Below are 17,991 nucleotides of genomic sequence, written 5' to 3' on the forward strand. Positions count from 1 at the left end.
TGATATCTAGTCTCATAACATTGTGGTTGGAAAAGCTATTTGACACGATTTCAATTTTCTTAAATTTACCAAGGCTTGATTTGTGACCCAGGATATGATCTATCCTGGAAAATGTTCCATGAGCACTTGAGAAGAAACTGTATTCTGTTGTTTTTGGATGGAATTTCCTATAAATATCAATTAAGTCCATCTTGTTTAGTGTATCATTTAAAGCTTGTGTTTCCTTATTTATTTTCATTTTGGATGATCTGTCCATTGGTGAAAGTGGGGTGTTAAAGTCCCCTACTATGATTGTGTTACTGTCAATTTCCCCTTTTATGGCTGTTAGCATTTGCCTTATGTATTGAGGTGCTCCTATGTTGGGTGCATAAATGTTTACAATTGTTATATATTCTTCTTCGATCGATCCCTTGATCATTATGTAGTGTCCTTCTTTGTCTCTTGTAATGGTTTTTATTTTAAAGTCTGTTTTGTCTGATATGAGAATTGCTACTCCAGCTTTCTTTTGATTTCCATTTGCATGGAATATCTTTTTCCATCCCCTCACTTTCAGTCTGTATGTGTCCCTAGGTCTGAAGTGGGTGTCTTGTAGCCAGCGTATATACGGGTCTTGTTTTTGTATCCATTCAGCCAGTCTATGTCTTTTGGTTGGAGCATTTAATCCATTTTCATTTAAGGTAGTTATCGATATGTATGTTCCTATTACCATTTTCTTAATTGTTTCGGTTTGTTATTGTAGGTCTTTTCCTTCTCTTGTGTATCCTGCCTAGAGAAGTTCCTTTAGCATTTGGTGTAAGGCTGGTTTGGTGGTGCTGAATTCTCTTAGCTTTTGCTTGTCTGTAAAGGTTTTAATTTCTCTGTCGAATCTGAATGAGATCCTTGCTGGGTAGAGTAATCTTTGTTGTAGGTTTTTCCCTTTCATCACTTTAAATATGTGCTGCCACTCCCTTCTGGCTTGCAGAGTTTCTGCTGAAAGATCAGCTGTTAACCTTATGGGGATTCCCTTGTATGTTATTTGTTGCTTTTCCCTTGCTGCTTTTAATATTTTTTCTTTGTATTTAATTTTTGATAGTTTGATTAATATGTGTCTTGGCGTGTTTCTCCTTGGATTTATCCTGTATGGGACTCTCTGCACTTCCTGGACTTGAGTGGCTATTTCCTTTGCCATGTTAGGGAAGTTTTCAACTATAATCTCTTCAAATATTTTCTCAGTTCCTTTCTTTTTCTTTTCTTCTGGGACCCCTATAATTAGAATGTTGGTGCGTTTAGTGTTGTCCCAGAGGTCTCTGAGACTGACCTCAATTCTTTTCATTGTTTTTTCTTTATTCTGCTCTGTGGTAGTTATTTCCACTATTTTATCTTCCAGTCACTTATCCGTTTTTCTGCTTCAGTTATTCTGCTATTGATTCCTTCTAGATAATTTTAAATTTCATTTATTGTGTTGTCCATCATTTTTTGTTTGCTCTTTAGTTCTTCTAGGTCCTCGTTAAACGTTTCTTCTATTTTCTCCATTCTATTTCCAAGATTTTGGATCATCTTTACTGTCATTACTCTGAATTCTTTTTCAGGTAGGCTGCCTATTTCCTCTTCATTTGTTTGGTCTGGTGGGTTTTTACCTTGCTCCTTCATCTGCTGTGTGTTTTTCTGTCTTCTCATTTTGCTTAACTTACTGTGTTTGGGGTCTCCTTTTCACAGGCTGCAGGTCTGTATTTCCCGTTGTTTTTGGTGTCTGCCCCCAGTGGCTAAGGTTGGTTCACTGGGTTGTGTAGGCTACCTGGTGGAGAGGACTGGTGCCTGTGTTCTGGTGGATGACGCTGGATCTTGTCTTTCTGGTGGACAGGACCACTTCCAGTGACATGTTTTGGGGTGTCTGTGACCTTATCATGATTTTAGGCAGCCTCTCTGCTAATGGGTGAGGTTGTGTTCCTGTCTTGCTAGTTTTTTGGCATTGGGTGTCCAGCACTGTAGCTTGCTGGTCATTGAGTGGAGCTGGGTCTTAGCTTTGAGCTGGAGATCTCTGGGAGAGCTTTTACCATTTGATAGTACGTGGAGCCAGGAGGCCTCTGGTGGACCAATGTCCTGAGCTCGTCTCTCCCACCTCAGAGGCACAGGCCTGACACCCGGCCAGAGCACCAAGACCCTGTCAGCCACACGGCTCCAAACTCTGGAGCCCCACACTCTAGAGGCCCTCCTTGACGTGCTGCCTCTCCCCTTCTGCCTGTAATATTCTTAACATGTTTCAATATCAAGGAAATAACGGCCTCATACAATGAATTGAGAAGTGCGTCTTGTCTTTCTTAATTTGGAAGAGTTTCTTGTAAAAGTTTTATATCTCTCCTTTAAATATTTGGAAGAAGTTACTGGTGAAGCCATCTGGGCCTGGGGTTTTCTTTGTGACTAGACTTTCGATTATTGGTTCAATGTCCTTAATAGATATGGAGCCAGACAGATTTTAAAATTTATTCTTGTTTCAGTTTAGGGAAGTTGTACTTTTTAAAGAATTTTCTCACTTCTTCCAAATTTGCAAATTTAATCATATAGTAATTAATAACATCCTCCTTATCTTTTTAAAACTTTTTAATGGAGGTATAACATGCATATAGCAAAGTGCACATGTCTTACAGCTTGATGAATTTTTCCATAGGTATATGGTATAACCACTCCCAGATCAAGATATAGAACATTTCCAATCCTCAGAAGCCCTCCCAATGTCCCTCCACCCCTTTCCACAGGTAACCATGTTTCTGACTTCTATCATCCTGTATTTTTTTATCTGTTCTTTTATCCCCCCCATTATTAAACTTCATATTAATGGAATTGTATGGTCCATATTCTTTTTAAAAAAATTTAAATTGAAGTAACGTTGCTGTACAATATTATATAAGTTACAGGTATACAATACAGTGATTCACAATTTTAAAGGTTATATTCCATTTATAGTTATTATAAAATATTAGCTATATTCCCTATGTTGTACAATATATTCTTGTAGCTTTTTAAAAAATAAATAAATAAATTTATTTATTTATTTTTGGCTGTGTTGGGTCTTTGTTGCTGTGCATGGGCTTTCTCTAGTTGCCACAAGTGGGGGCTACTCTTTTTTGCGGTGTGTGGGCTGCTCATTGCAGTGGCTTCTCTTGTTGCAGAGCACAGGCTCTAGGTGCATGGGCTTCAGTAGTTGTGGTGCGTGGGCTTCAGTGGTTGTGGCTTGCGGGGTCTAGAGCGCAGGCACTGTAGTTGTGGTGCACGGGCTTAGTTGCCCGTGGCATCTGGGATCTTCCTGGACCAGGGCTCAAACCCTTGTCCCCTGCGTTGGCAGACGGATTCTTAACCACTGTGCCACCAGGGAAGCCCCCTTGCAGCTTATTTTATACATAATAGTTTGTACCTCTAATCCACTACCCCTATGTTGCCCCTTCCCCCTTCCCTCTCCCCACTGATAACCACTAGTTTGTCCTCTATATCTGTGAGTCTGCTTCCTTTTTGTATTTGTTTTTGGCCGCACCACATGTGGCTTGTGGGATCTTAGTTGCCTGATCAGGGATTGAACCCAGGCCCACGGCAGTGAAAACACCGAGTCTTAACCACTAGACAGCCAGGGAATTCCCTTCTTTTTTGTTATATTCACTAGTTTGTTTTATTTTTTGGATCCCACATATAAATGATGTCACACAGTGTTTGTCTTTCTCTGTCTGACTTATTTCACGTAGCGTAATGCCCTCCAAGTCCATCCATGTTGCTGCAAATGGCAACATTTCATTCTTTTTTATGGCTGAGTAGTAATCCACTATACATATATTCCACAGCTTCTTTATCTATTCATCTGTTGATGGACACTTAGGTTGCTTCCATATCTTTTCTAATTTTTAATTAATTAATTTATTTTTAGCTGTGTTGTGTCTTTGTTGCGGTGTGTGGTCACTGCGGTGGCTTCTCTTGTTGCAAAGCACGGGTTCTAGGTGCACAGACTTCAGTAGATGTAGAACACGGGCTTAGTTGCTCTGCGGCATGTGGGATCTTCCCGGATCAGGATTCGAACCCGTGTTCCCTGCATTGGCAGGCGGATTCTCAACCACTGCGCCACCAGGGAAGCCCTGCTTCCGTATCTTGACAACTGTAAATGATGCTGCTATGAACATTGGGGTGCATGTATCTTTTCGAATTAGTGTTTTTGTATTTTTTGGATATATGCCCAGGAGTGAAATTGCTGGGTCATATAGTAGTTCTATTTTTAGTTTTTGAGAAACCTCCATTCTGTTTTCCACAGTGATTTCACCAATTTACATTCCCACCAACAGTGTACAAGGGTTGGTCCACATTCTTTTGAATCTGGTTTCTTTCACTTAACATTATGTTTGTGAGATTCACCCATATTATTATTATTATTATTTTTATTTTTTTTTGTGGTACGCGGGCCTCTCACCGCTGTGGCCTCTCCCTTTGCGGAGCACGGGCTCCGGACGCGCAGGCTCAGCGGCCATGGCTCACGGGCCCAGCCGCTCCGCGGCATGTGGGATCCTCCCGGACCGGGGCACGAACCCGTGTCCCCTGCATCGGCAGGCGGACTCTCAACCACTGCGCCACCAGGGAAGCCCTCACCCATATTATTTTATGCAGCAGAATTTCATTCATTTTCACTGTTGTATAAAATTCCATTGCATGAGTATTACACAATTTATCCATTCTACTATTGATGGACATTTGTTTTTTCTTTTTTTTTTCCAGTTCTTGGCTGTACATTTTTTTGTTTTACTGGAAATACACATTCATATTTGTCGTGTAACTAGGAGTGGAGTTGCTACATCATAGTGTAAGCTATGCTTAACTTTCATGGAAGCTGTCAAGTAGTTTTCCAGAGTGACTGTAGCAACTCATACTCCCATTATAAATTTCGAGTTTTAGACATTTTAGCCATACTTGTAGATGTACCTTGGTATTTCATGGTGGTTGTAATTTGCATTTTCCTGATGCCTAGTGATTTGAGCACTTTTTCATATGCATTTGTTGGATATTTGAATATCCTCTTTTGTAAAGTGTACTCAAGTGTTTTGTCTATTTTTAAAAAATTAGATTGCTTGAGTTTTAAAATTAATTAGTAGGAATTTTTTACATGTTTTGTGGTTTGCTTTTTCAGCTTTACGGTGTCTTTTGATGAACAGAGGTTTTTAATTTTAATGAAGTCAAACATATCAGTCTTTTACTTTATCTTTAGTGTTTATTGCACCTTGATTAAGAAATGTTTGCCTTCCCCCAAACCATATAAATATCCTTCTACGATTTTTTTCAGAAGCTTTATTGTGTTTCTCTTCCACGCTTATATCTAGGATTCATCCCAAATAAGTTTTTGGATATGTTAGAGATAGGAGCCAAGATTCCATTTTTTCTTCATGGATGGTCTGTTGTGCTAGCACCATTTATTAAAAGCACCATCATTTCCCCACTGAATTGCAGTTGCGCCTTTGTTGTATATTAGGTGATGATATATGTGGAGGTCTATTTCTGGACTATATTCTATACCAATGTCTATTTGCCTATCCTTGTGCTAATAATCTCTTACTGTAGATTTATCTCTCTGTCTATCTATCTATCATCTGTCTATCTCTTTATAATAAGTTCTGCTATCTGATACTGTAAGTCTTTAAACTGTGCACTTCAAGATTGCCTTGGCTAATCTAGTTCCTTTGCATTTCCATATAAATTTTAGAATCAGTTTGTCCATTTCTACAAAAAAATCCTTCGAGGATTTTGATTGATATTTCATTCAATTTATTAAAGATTAAGAGAATAATTAACATATTAACAATATTGAGTCTCCTGATGGTTATTAACATGTTTATTTAGGTCTTTCATTTCTCAGACTGGTTTCTAGTTTTCATTAGTATTTTGCACATCTTTTGTTATGTTTATTCCTGGGTTATGTTTATTCCTGGGTTATGTTTATTCCTGCGGCATGTGGGATCTTCCTGGACCAGGGATGGAACCCGTAGCCCCTGCACTGGCAGGCAGATTCTTAACCACTGCGCCACCAGGGAAGTCCCTGATACTGTAAGTTTTCTAAGTTTGTTCTTCATTTTCAATGATTGTTTTGACTATTTTAGGTCCTTTGCATTTCCATACAAATGATAGAATCAGCTTGTCAATTTCTATTTTTTTTATTATTATTTTTATTTTTGGATGCGTTGGGTCTTTGTTGCTGTGTGTGGGCTTTCTCTTGTTGTGGTGAGTGGGGGCTACTCTTCGTTGTGGTGTGCGGGCTTCTCATTGCGGTGGCTTCTCTTGTTGTGGAGCACGGGCTCTAGGCGTGTGGGCTTCAGTAGTTGTGGCATGCAGGCTCAGTAGTTGTGGCTCGCGGGCTGTAGAGCACAGGCTCAGTAGTTGTGGTGCATGGGCTTAGTTGCTCTGTGGCATGTGGGATCTTCCCGGACTAGGGCTCGAACCCTTGTCCCCTGCATTGGCAGGCGGATTCTTAACCACTGCACCACCAGGGAAGCCCCGTCAATTTCTATTTTTAAAAACCTGCCAAGATTTTGATTATGATGGCACTGAATCTATCAATCAACATAGGAATCATGACATCTTAACAAATTCCCTTTTATTTTAGTTATCTGAGAGTTTTAAAGGTCATGAATGGGTATTAAATCTTGTTAAATGCTTCTTCTGCACCTATTAAAAATGGTCAGGTAGTTTTTCTACTTTATTTTGTTAATATGATTAGTTACATAGGTTGATTTTGGAATAGCAAACCAACCTTCACTGCTGGACAAAACAGCATTTGGTCATTATTATTAATTACCTTTACAAAAAATATGAATTTGATTTGCTATTTTAAAGAAATTTATTTATTTATTTATTTAGGCTGCACTGGGTCTTAGTTGTGGCACATGGGATCTTTGTTGTGGCATGTTTAGTTGTGGCATGCAGATTCTTAGTTGCAGCATGCAAACTCTTACTTGCAGCATGCATGTGGGATCTAGTTCCCCGACAAGGGATCAAACCCGGAACTCCTGCACTGGGAGTGCGGAGTCTTACCCACTGGACCACCAGAGAAGTCTTGATTTGGTATTTTTGTGTAGGATTTTTGTGCCTCTGTCTATGAGAGATATTGGCCATAACTTGCCTGTCTTGTAATAAGCTTGTCAGGTTTTGGTATCAAAGTTATTCAAGTCTCATAAAACGAGATGAGAAATGTTCTTTTTTTCTCTATTTTCTGAGTTTGTGTAAGGTGGTAATATTTCTTCCTTCAATGCTTGGAATAATTTCCCAGAGAAGCCATCTGGGCCTGGAGTTATCTCTGTGGGAAGATTTTAAATGAAAGATTCAATTTCTTTACCAGATGTAGGCCTATTGTGACCTCAAAATTTAGAGTATTCTTGTGATATTTTTGGATATTCCTGTGACATTTTTGGTAATTTGTATTTTTTTAGAGAAATTTTCCCATGTTACCTAAATTTTCAAATATTGACATGAAGTTGTTTGTAATATCTCCTTATTATTTTTTAACACCTGTGGGGTCTGTAGTAATGTTTCCATTTTTATTCCTAATATGACTTATTTTTGCTGCCTCCCCCATTATTTTTCTTGCTAGGTTTTTATCAATTTTAGTGGGCTTTCCAAAAACCAAATTTTGGCTTTGTTGACTTTATTGTATTTTTTTTCTATTTTGTGGATTTCTACTCTTATCTTTATTGTTTCCTTTCTTCTACTTTTTTTTGGAGGGGTTGTTAATTGTTGTTCTTTTTAAAAATTCTTTAAATGGATGCTTAAATCATTGATTTTTATCTTTTATATTTTTCTAATATATAAATTTAAGTCTATACATTTCTCTTTAAGTGTGGTTTTAGCTGTATCCCATTATCATTCAATTCAAAATATTTTATAATTTCCATTGTGGTTTCTTCTTTGGTACCATTGGTTATTTAGAGGCTTATTAATTAATTTCTAAACTTTGGGGGAGGGGGGTTTCTAGTTATCTTTTAGTTACTGATTTCAAATTCACTGAGTTCAAAGAATACATTCTGCATTATTTTAATAACTTGGAATTTGTTAAGACTTGCTTTATGGCCCAGCATATGGACAATTTTGTTAAGTGTGAAAATTGATATTTGAGAAGAATGTGCCTTCTGTAGTTGTTAGTTTCCTCATTTTTTTTTTTATATATATATATAGTAGTCTATAAATGTCAGGGAAATTCGTTAATTATGTTGTCAAATCATCCATTTCTCTACTGATTTCTAAAATCTACTTGTTCTATCAGCTGCTGAGAGATATATGTTAAAAATATAAACTATAATTGAAGGTTTGTCTATTTCTCCTTTAATTCTGTCAGTTTTCACTTTATATATTTTAAGGTTATATTGTTAGGTGAATATAAATTTAGGACTGTTATGTATTCCTGTTTGATTGGCCCTTTTATCATCATAAAATGTGTGTGTTTTTAGTAGTACTTCTTGCCATAAAGTTTACTTTGTCTGATATTAATTTAGCTACACCAACTTCATTTTGGTTGGTGCTTGCATTGTATCTTTTTTCATCCTTTAATTTTAACCTTTCCATGTTCTTACATTTAAGATATGTCTCTTGTAAATAGCACATACTTGGATTACTTATTATAGTTTGACATCTCTCTCTTATAATTGGAGTATTTAGCCCACTTACATGTCACATAAGTACTAATATAGTTGTGTTTAAATCTTCCCTGTTCTATTTGTTTCCTATTTGTTCCTATATTCTCGCTGGCAAAGGTCTCTGATTGCAGTGTGAGGATCTGATTGGAGAAACACTTGAAGAGAAACAAGGATACCAGTTAAGAGATTGTAGCAGTTGTTTGGGTGAATAAAAAGGGCAGCATGGATTAGATTCACAGCAATGGGGATAGAGAGAAGTGGACAAATTACCTTTCCGGAGGTAGGAAAAGCAGAACTTAGCGATTGGATTTAGAGTGTGGGGTGAAAGAGAATAAAGAATCAAAGAAGACTCAGATTTCTGGTATAAGCAGCTTGGTGGATGATACTACCATTTATTTTAAAAATTCAGGAGGGGAAAGAGGATTAAGGGAAAAGATGATGAGACCAGTTTTGGAACAATCAACAGCCTAGTGGAGAGAGGTCTTGTATGCAATTGAATGTATAGGACTGGAGCTTATATCTGAGCTGGAGATATTAAACTGGGAACTGCTAGAATATGGATAGCAATTAAAGCCATAGAATGTTAGGGAGTGAGGATAGAAGCAGGCCTAGAACAAAAACCTGAGGAACATCTAATAGGTTGAGCCAAGGAGACTAAGAAAAAGTTGTCAAAGAGATAATAAAAGGTAAACCAAGAAAATGGAGTGTCCTAGAGGCTGGGGGGAGAGTATGTTTTAAGAAGGGGGAAATAGGTAACTGCTGTATGCTGCTAAGAAGTCAAATTAGATAAGAGCTAAAACAGGGGAGAGTTCCCTGGTGGCCCAGTGGTTAGGACTCTGCACTTCCACTGCAGGGAGCACAGGTTCAATCCCTGGTCAGGGAACTAAGATCCTGTAGGCCGTTGGGCATGGCCAAAAAAAAAAAAAAAAAAAAAATATATATATATATATATATATATATATATATAACAGGTATGCCACAGCGTTAGAAAGAGTAGTTTGGAGTTGAGGGGGAGGGGAAGTGTAGCACCAGGTTGGAGTAGGTTGTGGAGTGGGAGGTGAGGAAAGAAGATACATTTAGATCACTATTCCAGTCAGAATAGGCTAGGTTTTGCTATGGCAATAAACCTCCCTCAAATCGCAGTAGGTTAAAGCAGGAATTGGCAACTTTTCCTGCCAAGGGTCAGCTAGTAAATATCTTAGGATTTGCGAGCTGTAATTACTATCACAGGGTACAGAGACTGTAGTCTCTGTCACAACTACTCAACTTGGCCATCGTCATGGGAAAGTAGCCACAGATAACAGTAAACAAAAGGGTGTGGCTGTGCTCCAACAAACCTATATTTATGAAAATAGGCAGCAGGGTGGACTTGGCCTGTGGGCTGTAGTTTGCTGACCCCTGGGTTAAAGAACTCTGAGGGTCATTGAAATGTGCTGCTCAGATTTCCTTCAAGGAAACCTGCCACGTGGAGCCTAGGTGACTGACAGCTCCAGCTGCCATCCCTACGAATCCTTCATTGCATTTGTATTGAGGCCATGTTTCCCCTCTGCTGCTCAGCCATTGGGGTACTAGTGCTGGCCCATTCTTGTGGGACTTGGGACTCTACTAATGGGTAATTTTGGCTTGGTGACTATCTCCATCAGCCTTTCTTTTTTGTTTGTTTGTTTGGCCGCGCAGCATATGGGATCTTAGTTCCCCCACCAGGGATCGAACCCATGCCCCCTGCAGTGGAAGTGCGGAGTCTTAACCACTGGACTGCTGGGGTAGTCCTTCCACCAGCCTTTCTGAAAGCTTGTTTTCCTGCCCAATCCTCCTGATTCCTTCTCTCCTCTCAAGGTGTCAGACTTGCATTGTGGTCTGATGGCTCTCCATGCCTACTCTGGCTCCTAACCCTTTCTCCTTAACAGGCGTTTGCCCCAATAAATGCTTTGCCCATCTAACCCTATCTAGAACTCTGCTTATTAGAGAAACCGAACTACCACAGCATCGTGGCTTGTTTCTTGCTTGGACTACATGGCCATCATGGGTTGACATGAAGCTCTGTTTCACATCATCCTCACATCAACGCAGGTTGGTTGGAACTTCCACCAGCTAGTTACTGATGGTCCCTCTGGCAAGGGAAATGCAGCATGGAAAATTGTGCACCAGTTCATAAAAGCATCCACCTGGAAGAAACACATGTAAATTCCATCCACTTTTCATTGGCCAAAGCAGGTGACATGGCCATCCCTAACTTCAGAGGGCAGGGCAGTGGAATCTTACCATGTGCCAGGAAGGAAGAGACACAGACTAGTGATGAACTGTCCTAATGACAACTGCAATCACTTCCTAAAAGTTTAAGGAAGGTAAGTGGGAGACTTGGAAAGTTTTTTAGAGATCAGGAGAGGTAGTTAATAGGAGCGTTGTCAAGCCATGTTCAGGTTCCATATAACATCAAGAACCACCCTTTTTTTTGGGTTCCTGTCTTTTCAGCTCTGTGTTTTTCTTTAGTAATACTCAGCTGCTTGGATATAGGCACAGTGAAAGCAGAAAGTTGGATTCATTCATTTTTTAAAAAATGATGCCTCCACGTACTATGAAAGCAGAGATTCTGTTTGTTTTGTTTAATGCTATGCCCCCAGCCTAGAACAATGATTGGTCAGAATAGGTGCTTAAGGGTTAAGAGTGGATTCCCTCGGCTCTCTTTGCCACTTTCTTAGGGATTATGATCGTGTGCGTGTGTGCGCGCGCATGTGTGTCCTTTCAGACCTTTTTATAGGCACAGGCATATACTTTAAAATTAAAAACAGAACATTTATATAGTTTTCTGAAACTACCCCTTTACCCCAACAGCAGTTTAGTAAATATTTTAAAGGATAGATTCAATATTAGAATTGTTTTGGTTTGCAAGGGACAGAAATGTAATTCAAATTGGTGGGAGGGTTTTATTGATTCACATACTAAATTCCTAGGGACATCTGACTTTGCACGATTGGGTCCAGGTGCCCAAAGTTTGTCTTCATGAATCTTGCACCAATACATGGCTTTGATTTCCTCTGCCTTCTCAGATCAACTCTTCCATGTGAAGTCAAGGTGGCCATAGAAGTTCCAGAGGCACTCCACCAGCTCTTCTTTCCGGGAGACTGGAAAAAAGTCACAAGGTGTTCTCTAATTTGACCCTCATTCAGATCACACGCTCTGCCCTAAACCATTCCGTTTGCTTGAGGGAGGATGACTCAGTGATTGATCAAGGTGAAGTCACATGACTGGGAGGGGAGCAGCCCCGCCCAATCGCGTGCGAGTGAGTGAGAGGGGAGGGGTTCTCCAGAGAGTGGGAGGTGGGCGAGGGCTGTAGCTGGGAGAAAGGGTGACGGATGCTGAAACAACAGATCTCTGTTGAAAGTGGAGCACCGCGATGAGGAGTGGCCCCCGCTCACCGCAACTAGAGAAAGCCCTCGCGCAGAAACGAAGACCCAACACAGCCAAAAAAAAAAATAAATAAATTTATTAAAAAAAGATATATGAAAAAAATGAGATGACATAGATCAATTAAAAAAAAAAAAGAAAGTGGAGTAGTTTTCTCAAAGGATTCACTTAACATTTGATGAGTACTAATAAACTGCACCAAAAACTGTTGCACCAGTTTGTATTCTCACCGACAACAATGTATACGTTTTCTTTTTTATCCTCGCTCCTGTGAACACTGAACATTATTTGTTGTATTAATTTTTTTAACAATTTAGCGGACAAAAATGGTAGCTCATTATTGTCTTAATTTGCATTTCCCTGATCCCAGTGAATGTGAACAACTTTTCATATGTTTCTTAGCCTTTTGCGTTTATCCTATAAATTGTCTTATTACTTTTGCCCGTTTTTTAAATTGGGTTTTCTAACTTTTTCTTACTGATTTTTAGGAGCTTGTTGTATATTAAGGGTAATAATGAAACTTATCTGTGTCTTAAATGTTGCCAATACTCCCCGCTTAGCGTTCAATTTTTAACATTGTGGTGCCTCTCACTGTAATCAAATCTGTTGATCTTTTTCTTCATGGTTTATGATTTTCATGTCTCATAGAAGTCCTTCCCATCCCCAAATTATAAAAAACATCCTTCTATATTTCTTTCTGTTGCTTTTATAGTTTAACTCTTCACACTTAGATATTTAATCCATCTGGAATTCATTTTTATGTATGGATTTCACTTTTTTTTCCCCATAGATAGATAGCCACTTGTTCTAGCACTGTCTCCTTTCCTTGCTGGTTTGAAATGCTGTTTTTATCCTGTGCTAAATTCCCACGCGGTGGGAGGGGGAGACTGAGAGACATCTCAGAAGGTAAACAGAATGAGAGTGAGGGGGAGAGAGGGATCCAGGGTGACCACTTTTCCTGTCTGGGTGACTGTGTGGAACTGTGAAGTAGGAAGAAGTGCATGAATAGGGAAGGGGAGTAGGGTGCTTAGGTCAATTTGGGGGCATGTCACCTTGAGGTGCTCATGGACATGAAGGACATATTTAATAGAAATACATGATAAACCTTTATATTACAATATTCACTCTATGCAGACTGTTTCTGGACTATGCTATTGATCTATTTGCCTATTCATTTACTTGGTCATTCTGAGACAGGCTGGGACCTGGGACCTGGGACCCTTTGCTGCAGTGCTGCAGTGCTTGCACCTGGACAAATGGTTTCTTGAGCCACAGAATACAAGGAAATTATCAAAGACTAAAAATAACTGCGTGCATGCAGAGTTGGGGCAAATTCTGGATAGCAAGATACAGAAAGACCAAGAAAAACCCAGCTGCCACTTCTGAAGAGCTGGGAGAAAAGCAGGGTACTGCGCAGACCCCCTGCACTCAACACCACCAAAGGGGGTGGGTAAACCACCTAAGCCCCCCCTCCAGCCTAACCCCTGGACGCACCCCTACCCTCACCCCATACAAGGAACCAGCCCCCACCCCCCCCCACCTCCCACCAGGAGGGAGCAAGAGAACTTGTTACTTGTTTTCGCTCCCCAGTGCTGCAGCAGGGGCTCCAGTCAAGGCTTGCCTGAATTTCTTAACTGACCTCTAACCAATTTCTATTGATTAGGGAAGGCCAAGAACCCTGGTCAGTATCAATTCTACAAATGTTTGTGAAGGACCTACTGTGGGTGAAGACAAATCCTATTCTTACTGTAAAAGCAACCGTTTTATGGTACATTTGGATTAGTGGTGATGCAAGCAATTTGCACCCAGCCCGTTATCCTTATTTATTTATTTATTTATTTATTTTGCGGTACGCGGGCCTCTCACTGTTGTGGCCTCTCCCGTTGCGGAGCACAGGCTCCGGACGCATAGGCTCAGCGGCCATGGCTCACGGGCCCAGCCGCTCCGCGGCATGTGGGATCTTCCCGGACCGGGGCATGAACCCGTGTCCGCTGCATCGGCAGGCGGACTCTTAACCACTGTGCCACCAGGGGAGCCCTGGGGCTTGTCTTTTTATTCCTTTAACAGTGTCTTTCAAATAGCAGAAAGTCTTAATTTTAATAAAGTCCAATTTTTTCTTTTAAAGTGTCTTATCTAAGAAATCTTTGCCTAACCCAAGGTCGCAAGGATTTTCTTCTATGTTTTTTTCTAGAAATTTTATACTTTTAGGCTTATGTTTAGGTCTAGGGTCCACTTTGAGATAATTTTTATATATGGTGTGAGGTTATTTATTTTATTTTGTATATCCATTTCTCCCAGGACAATTTGTTGAAAAGACTATCCTTCTTCCCCTAGACTGTCTTTGCAGCTTTGCTAAAAATCAATTGACCATATATGTGTGGGTCTGTTTATAGACATTGTATTCTCTTCCTTTGGTCTATTTGTCTATCTTGATCCCAACATGCACTGCCTTGATTGCTATAGCTTTCTAATCACCTTGAGTTTACATAGTGTAAGTTCTCCAACTAGTTTTTGTTTTTAAAGAATGAGGCAATTTATTAACCCAGCATTTGTTCTAATGCTTCTCTTAGGCAGATGCCCCCATCTGGCAATTCTGTCTAGATCTCTCTGTCCTTGAGGTGTCAGCTTGCCACCCCCATCTTGGTCCTTGTCTACCATTTTCAGCCCTTCCAGGGCTTGGAGGAACAGACAGGCCACACTCTTGGAGCCCTGCTGAAGTGGCTAGACATGATGTGGTTTATGTCCCCATAGATGTTGGTCTTGGAACCAACCCAGCACAGCCCTGGAGATAGATGTGTAGCACTGTGGAAGCCACTCTATGTAGAACCAGCTCTCAGTGTAGTGAGCAAGCTCTTTATGCTTGGCCAGCTTGGTGGTGTTCACCCATTTAGGGACTTTCAGCTTCCCAGACTTTTTGAGGAAAGCTGTCAGAGCCCTGATGAACTCCTGCTGGTTCATGTCTTTTACGGTAACCCTAGGCAACGTCTTCTACAGTAACTTCAGGCACCCTGTGGCTTCCTTGCTGCCAGCCAGGGGGAAGGGCTCTCCAATATTTTCCCGTCCTTCCGTTTCAAAGTTGTTTTGGCTATTCTAAGTCCTTTGTATTTCCTTAAGATTTTTAGAATCAACTTTTCGATTTTTACAAAGACCTGTGGGGAATTTGACTGGGATTGTGTTGAATTTATAGATCGATTGGGGGGAGAATTGATATCTTAACCGTATGGAGTCTTCTGATCCATGAGCATGGTATGTCTCTGCATTACTGATTCTTCTTTAATTTCTCTAAGCAGTGTTTTGTAGTTTTCAGTGTACAGGTCTTATATATCCTTTGTCAGACTTATTTCTAAGTAGTTTGTATTTTTTGATGCTACTGTACATGGCATTTTTTAAAATTTCAATTTCCAGTTGTTCATTGCCTGTCTATAGAAATATAATTGACTTCATATATTGATCTTATAACTTACAGTCTTGCTAAACTCATTTATTAGTTCTAGTAGCTATTTTTTAGGTTCCTTCAGATTTTCTACATGGACGTTCACACCGTCTTCACATAAAGACAGTTTTACATCTTCCTTTCAGTTCTAGATGCCTTTTTCCCCCTGCTTTAGCACGCTGGCTAGAGCCTCCAGCACAATATTGAATTGTGATAATGGGAGTGACATCCTTGCTTTGTTCTTGATATTAGCAGGAAATCCAGGGTCCTTTTAGGAAACTTCACACTTTGAGAGGCTCGCTCTATGGGGTCTTGGATTCCTCTTCTCTATTGGGTTTTCCTATTCGTACAATGTAATCTGCTTTAAAACTTCAGTATATTTTTTCTCTGTCATTTCAGAGGGATGGTGTGGTAAACATAGGTAGCCTTCCTGAATCAGAAGTCCAGTGTCAGGCTCTTGCCAGGCAAATGTAACCACAAAAGACTGAGGGTAGTGAGTGAAGATAATCTGATAAATCAGAGACTCTGGGCTGAAAAAGTAAGAGAATGAAGACAGAAGGGAGCTGATGGATGGGGAAAACATCACCGGGTCAGTTGACAGAGATTGAAGAACAGTTGTCTGGAATAATTGAACAAAAGGAGCAGAAGATGAGGTCAGAGAGAAAAATGTGAGCACTTACAGGTGATGACAATGTACAGGATGTGAACAAGGGTGCGGGCAGAGGAGAAAGTGATTAGACATGTGAAGGCTGTAGAACGGAGAGGCTGGGACTTTAGAGTTACCCAGGGTGCACTAGGGGGTGGGATGCCAAAAGGCTTCAACAGATGGAAGGCAAGGTCAGTGGACAACACCAGTGAGGGGGGTAGAGGGTGGCACAAGTAGATGCAGTAGGACTTTTGCAAGAAAGTGACAGAGTAATGGAAGCAGCAATGGGGAGCTAGGAAGGACCTGACCCCACCTCCCAACCCTGGCCCTACTTCCTGACCCTGAGGTTGGGGATGAGGCTGAGTGGGTGGCTGCCCAGAGAAGGGGTGACACGACCGGCAATGACCCAGGGGAGTTGCAAAACTTTCTCCCCACTTCTTGGGTCCCAGCACCCCTACCTCTGGTTACACTTGGGGATTGAAGTTCAGCCTTGACCCAGAACGCAGGAGCAACAGGGCTGAGCTCAGCCAGCCAGCCGCGTGGAGGTAGAGAAGAGCAGGGACTTCTAATTCCTTGGGTGACTCACTTCACTTCCCTGGGCTTCAGTTTTATCAACTCTAAAATGGGATTTTAGGGAATTCCCTGGTGGTCCAGTGGTTAGGACTCGGCGCTTCCATTGCAGGGGGCCCAGGTTCTATCCCTGGTCAGGGAACTAAGATCCTGCAAGCCACGCGGCACAGCCAAAAAAAATAAAAAATAAAAAAATTTAAATTAAGTGGGATTTTATATACACAGAGGATTAAATAAAATAATGTCCTAAGTGCTTAAGAATGGCCCCAATGATGATGATCTTATATTCCTCAGGTTAGACTCTGATTTCCCTGTTTCCCTACAAGGAGCTCCCTGATTTCGACCAGAAGCCCACTCACGCCTGACTCAAGCTGAACCTGCCCCACCCCTTGAGAGTGAAGAGCTGGGGCCTCATTCCTCAGGGCTGCCTCAGAGCCTTGAAGGTTGTCCCTGAACCACAGGTTCTTACAACCTCTAAGATACTTGCATCAGATTTAGGGCTGGACCTGGATGGAGGCTAAGCAGCTTTCAGTCTGCCACAGGACAAGGAGCAGAGGCTGCAGGTCCTGGGAAGAGAGGGAGCAGGAAGCAAAGCGTGCACTCCAGGCCACCGATTCGGCCTGGGCCAGGTGTCTGGGTGGGGGTGGGGGTGGAGGGGCTTTGCTGGTCTCACAGGGGTGGGAGCAGGGCTGCTCACCTAGGGGACTGGCAGTGACAGAATACGTGGATGGCTGCTCTGTGTGAAGCATCTCCCCTCTGCGCTCTTCCTGTTTTCTAGTTCCAGAAGCAGAGAACCCCAGAGTGGCTTGCCCAGGCACTTAGTGGGAGCAATTATGGGGCATGGTCTCTGTGCCTACGGCTCACTCCCCTCTCCATCCTTGCCTTCGTATCCACCTCGGGAGAGCAGGGGCTGGCTTCTGTTTCCTCTTACCTCCCAACATCTAGAAGAGGGTCCTGCTCCTCGTAGGTGCTCAGTAAATATTTCTTGACCATTGAAGGACTGTCGGGCACTGTGCCAAGTGGCTTATATCTGCGCATGCTCTCTCTAATCCTCCCAGGTGCATTTTACAGATGAGGAAACTGGGGAACAAAGAAGCTAAGTGAGTGATTAGGTATGAGAAGGGATCTGGGTCTGAATCCTGCCTCTGCCACTAATTAGCTTTGTGTCCTTGGGCAAGTCACTTAACTTCTCTGAGCCTCGGTTTTCTCATCTGAGAGTGGCTCATGTCATGGGGTTGGTGTGGGGCCCTGGAGGCCTGGTCCAGCGTGGGGACAGTGAGAGAGGGCTGAAGATTAGGGCCTGAGTCATTCCT

The 17,991-nt window shown here is 41.4% G+C and overlaps 1 pseudogene; it reads right to left on the bottom strand.

The window, feature by feature from the left end:
- The window catches only part of LOC101272557 (40S ribosomal protein S19-like), a 29,775-nt pseudogene extending 12,059 nt beyond the window's left edge, over window positions 1–17,716 (bottom strand).
- Between the last annotated feature and the right edge of the window lie 275 nt (window positions 17,717–17,991).

Source organism: Orcinus orca, chromosome 19 (assembly GCF_937001465.1).
Source record: "Orcinus orca chromosome 19, mOrcOrc1.1, whole genome shotgun sequence".
NCBI classification, from domain to species: Eukaryota; Metazoa; Chordata; class Mammalia; order Artiodactyla; family Delphinidae; genus Orcinus; species Orcinus orca.